The sequence below is a fragment of the Microtus ochrogaster genome, chromosome 18, assembly GCF_000317375.1.
Source record: "Microtus ochrogaster isolate Prairie Vole_2 chromosome 18, MicOch1.0, whole genome shotgun sequence".
Taxonomy (NCBI): domain Eukaryota; kingdom Metazoa; phylum Chordata; class Mammalia; order Rodentia; family Cricetidae; genus Microtus; species Microtus ochrogaster.
This window is the reverse complement of record NC_022020.1, coordinates 62,757,605-62,762,286: the sequence shown is the minus strand read 5'-3', so window position 1 is coordinate 62,762,286 and position 4,682 is coordinate 62,757,605. Positions and strand designations below refer to the sequence as shown.

Sequence of the window (4,682 nt, the reverse complement as noted above, 5' to 3'; positions counted from 1 at the left end):
GCGAGGGCGGCCCGCCCCTCGCGTCGCCGTTTGACAGATGCTCGTCGCTATGGAGTTGCTGCAGCAGCACCTTTGGGGGCTCGGACGAGCGACCGGAGGCGGAATCTGAGCGAGCGCCCTCGCCAGCGGAGCCGGAGCCGCCGGGACATGGGTGAGCAAGCGCGGCGACCTTGGCGCGGGAGCCCGGGTGCCTAGCCTCCCGCCGCGCCGCGGGCCCAGCGCGCCGGGGGCCGGGGGCGGTGTGTACCATGCATGCAAAAGTTCACGTCGCCTCGCCGGGGCTTTGACTTTGCACTGGGCTCGAGGGGGGTGGGGGACCCGGCCAAGGGGGCGGGATGCAGGTCCCCGCGAGGCTGCGCGGGGATGGGCGCGATTCAGCCGGCTGGTGGGTCGGCGGTGGTGCTGACTTAACTGGAGTAGCCCGTTGGTGGCGGTGATGGTGGAAGCATCGGGCTGGAGGGCTGGGAGCTTATTGAGTTTCGGCTAATCTGATCCCTTCCCCACCCCCTCCTTCTGCACCCTCCCTTGGTCCTGCTGTCGGCTGCCGGGGCTGGCGGGTTTGGCTTTGGTGAAGTGGACTGGGGAAAGGGAGGGGGTAGGGAAAGGGGTGGGGAGGCGGCAGGATATTTTTTCCCCCTCTCTTTGTAACTTGCAGGTTAAGTGGAGCTAGAGAGCTACATTGTAACCTAGTTGGATGGGGGGGGGGAGTAAATGTATCAGAATCTAAGGTGTCGTTAATAGAAGAACAGGCGAGAAGTGGTCCAGCCAATGAAGGTTGGTGTATGTTTGTGTTCTGGCTGTGTGTTAGTTTTTCTCTTTTAAAAATCTTAATCGGTGGATTTGAGTCTCTTTTTTGTGATCTCCGGGCTGGGGATTGTGAAAAGGCAGGAATTCCCTTAAAAGCAGAGAATGCCCCCTTTGAAAGCACGCATTGTGTGCGTTTGTACAGGAGCCCAGGGCTTGGGAATTAACGCAGGCTTCCCTGTTCGGTGGTTTCCAGAGGGAAATCACTCCGGAAAGGAAACCCTTCAGTATGGATTTATTGTTTTTGTCTTTCGAACCATTATCTCTTTGACTAAAATACTGTCTGTGAAGTTCCTCAGAATCCAAGTCAGGTAAATTGGACTGGGCAGATCTGTGTAGCAAGACGGTGATAACAGGGGCACTGTTTTTGGTGTCTGTGATGGAAGCATTGTTGGGAAATTGAAATTTCCGATCAGTAGAGCAGGCTGCTCCTTAAAAAAAAGAAATAAATAAATAAGTTGCTGCCGAAATGCTGTCTTCTACGTTCTTTCTGTACACTCTCCTATCTCGCCCCTCCCAGACCCATACCAGCTACTACAGTTCTGAAATTGAACCCGATTACAGATATTTTGTTGAAGATCAGGAAAGTTGTTCAGTTGGAAGTAGGGATGAGGCTAGAGATACTGGGAGTGTGGTTATGAGTTGTTACTGCCCTCTGATGCCGCATTTATTCTTTATGTGCCTTTGTGGGCTTCTCAGCATGTGTATCTGTCTGAAAGGACTGTTGAGGGAAGGATTTCCGATTTGTTTCCGTTTCAAATAAACTGTCCCGATATCTCATGGTTGATGTCTGATACTAACAGGGCAGTGTGTGTGTCTGTGTGTGTGTGTGTGTGTGTGCGCGCGCGCGCGCGCATGTGTGGTGTGTGTGTTTGTGTTAGTCCTGCAGAAACTCTCTTCTACAAGGGAGTGATTCTAGAATACTACAGAAGCTACTTTGTCTTCGCTGCCCCTAGTCCTCCTGCCTCCAACCATCTACACCTTTCCTGTTGAAGTTTGGTTCGAGACCATGGTCTTTATGGAAATATTGATCTTAGTTTCTTTTTTAAAAAATACATTCTTTTTCTCCTTTCTTTTATTTGCTTTCCATCTTAATCTTGTTTTATTTATTGATTTATTTATTTTCTTGACAACTTTCACTGAAAAGTGATTTCATGAGGAAGTTGTCACTGAAACTCTTTGGCAGTTCAGGCCCATCCTCCATGATTTTATAGCGCCTGCAGAGAAACCTCATGTGTCTCATTCAAACTTGAATTTTGAAATTCCCCTCTGCACTCCGTGCTGTAGGGAAGAGAGACCTGGAGTGGAAGAATGCTATCTGCAGCCTGATTGATCTTCAGCCCTGAGACCAGATCTAGGGATGTAGGAAAGAGTTTCCTTTCTCACCCAAGTTAAATACAGCCTGGCTGGCAAGAGAAGGTAGTGCCAGCTGGCCGGGGGGAGGAGAGAGTTTACAGCCTTTCAAGATGCAGCCAGTTTACAATCCTTGCCTCCCTCTTCTCTTGACTTCTGTGGCTTCCTTCCACTGCCTGCCCTTAAACTCCTGGAAGGAGGCGGGTCTCTTTGCTCCCCTAGCTCCATTTCCAGGCTGCAGAGTTACATGGAAAGTGCTGTGTGCCTAAGCCTGTGCTTCAGCACACTGCTCCTTACCAGCAAAAGGATGTTAGGACAGAATGTTCCAGGCAAATCAGAAAGGAGTAAGAAGGCAAGTGTGCTTGAAGAAGGACAGTTTAAACTGCAGGAAATATGGTCGCAGAAAATACCGAGGCCAGGTACTGTTGCTTGGCACATGATGGCACATGATCCTTTTCCGGGGCGGGGGGGGGGGGAGAGAGAGAGAGAGAGAGAGAGAGAGAGAGAGAGAGAGAGAGAGAGAGAGATCCTAGTTTGAGGAAGTTGCATGGCAGTTGGAGCTGGGCTGTGCAAGCTGCTGCCACTTCAGTAACCTGAGCTGAGCTGGGGGAGGAGGTGGGGATCACAGGCAGTCAGGAGACAGAGGGAAAGGACTTGTCTTTCTGAGCAGGAGAAATAGATGTGTCACTGGAAAAAAACAAACTGGAGGTGGGGGAAGGGACGGCTGGAAGGAACATAAAGTGGGAGCATCTCAGGCAGTGGTGTTATTTAGGAAGGGGGGCCACTTGGAGCATGGAAGGAAGTTACTGCCTTACTTGATTCTGAGGAGCCAGGCAAGAGCAAGGCTGTAATCTGATCTTTTCCATGTTAACATCAGAATGCTACATAGGAAGGCCTTGCCAGGAGGCTCAGTTCTAGGTGTCCCATGGGAAGCCTGGAGCTGTCCCTGAGGGAAGCAAACAGCTCCTGCTGCCAGGAGAGCATCTGGTCCCAAACTGTCATTCCTTACAGGGTGCACAATGGTACTTTGAAAAATACCTGACCTCAGTGAAAGAGGGGAGGGGGGAAAAAAGCAGACTTTTGGGTTATTGTAGAATTTAACTAAAAATGGCCAATGGGAAGAGCTCGGAGGAAGAACATTGCTAAAGAAGGACTAGTGTAGGTGAGCATTCTGGTCTGGGTTCCCATTCCTTTTCTGCTGGAATTCCATTAGGAGCCAGATTACTTCTTCTGTGTCACAAAACTGTTCAACAAGGAGAGGGTATTCTTGCACAGCGGTCATTGTTGCTGCAATCTCTGCCACAAGTTTCTGTAGCATATGCAAAGAGGAGACTGCACTCGGACGTGTAGAGCATCCTTTCTTGGTTCCTGTGAAGGAACTAACACTTGGCTGGCCAGGCTTCCCCTGGCCTCCCAGAATGCCTGTTTCTTCCTTGGAGACTTGATGCTTTAATTAAAACCAGAAAGCTATTGAAGACAGACCCAGCCAATGAGATTCTGTTTTCTGCGATGCTCAGGGATGAGAAATAAATATTTTTTTTTTTTTTTTTTTTTTGCTGATGGCATTTCAAGTTGCTTCAGTTTTACTCATGCCAGAAGAACTGGGTACGTTATTATTAACACACTAGCATTGTGGAAGGAATCTCAGAACTTGACATCAGGCATTATGATGTTTGTTCAGAGCCCTGTGGTATGAAAGAACCCTTCAAGGAATGGCAAGGGTACCCCTGGAGTGCTCACAACATTAGATCATAGAAGATATCCTTGTAGCATCCTCACTGAAAGTCACTTGACCAGGTTCCTGGGAGGAAGGAGATAATATTCAGTCCTATTCCAGTCTTACCGTGTGTAAGGAAGTTAGGTCAGCTGTGATAAAACAACTGAAATAACTTAGAATGGAAAAAAAAAGTTTTACCCATGTTGTTATTAAAAATTTAAAAGTATTTGGTCAGGAATTGTCGGTGTTGGTGCTTTGGTTTTTTTTTTTTTTTTTGGTGAGGCTGCACATCACAGAAAAATCCAAAACACAACAAAATCATAGTGGAACAAAGTCACTTACCTCCTGGCTAGGAAGGGAGAGGGAGAGAAAGAAGGAGGGCTTGGGATCCCAGAAACATTGAGCCCATGCCCCCAGTGATGTGAAGACCTCAGGCTAGGTCCCATCTCTTAAGTTTTCTCATTCACAACAGTGCCACTTTGAAGATACATGGCATTTGATGGGCATTAGCATCCAAACTTTCCATTGCTACTGCCATATGAACTGCTCTCTCTCTCTCTCTCTCTCTCTCTCTCTCTCTCTCTCTCTCTCTCTCTCTCTGTGTGTGTGTGTGTGTGTGTGTGTGTGTGTGTGTGTGTTTTGGGGGTGGGACTTTTGTTGTTTTTTTAATTCCTTCCATCTTTCTTTTTTCCTTCTTCCTTCTTTCCTCCCTCCTTCCCTCCTCCCTCCCCCTCTCTCTTCTTCTTCTTCTTCTTCTTCTTCTTCTTCTTCTTCTTCTTCTTCTTCTTCTTCTTCTTCTTCTTCTTCT

The 4,682-nt window shown here is 48.3% G+C and overlaps 1 protein-coding gene across 1 annotated transcript in view; it reads left to right on the top strand.

Moving 5' to 3' along the window:
- The first annotated feature begins 14 nt into the window (after positions 1 to 14).
- The window catches only part of Setbp1 (SET binding protein 1), a 333,048-nt gene continuing 328,380 nt past the window's right edge, over positions 15 to 4,682 (top strand). Inside the window, exon 1 of the mRNA XM_026783404.1 lies at positions 15 to 151. The gene's annotated coding sequence lies outside the window, so the exon portion shown is untranslated. The remainder of the gene's footprint in view (positions 152 to 4,682) is intronic.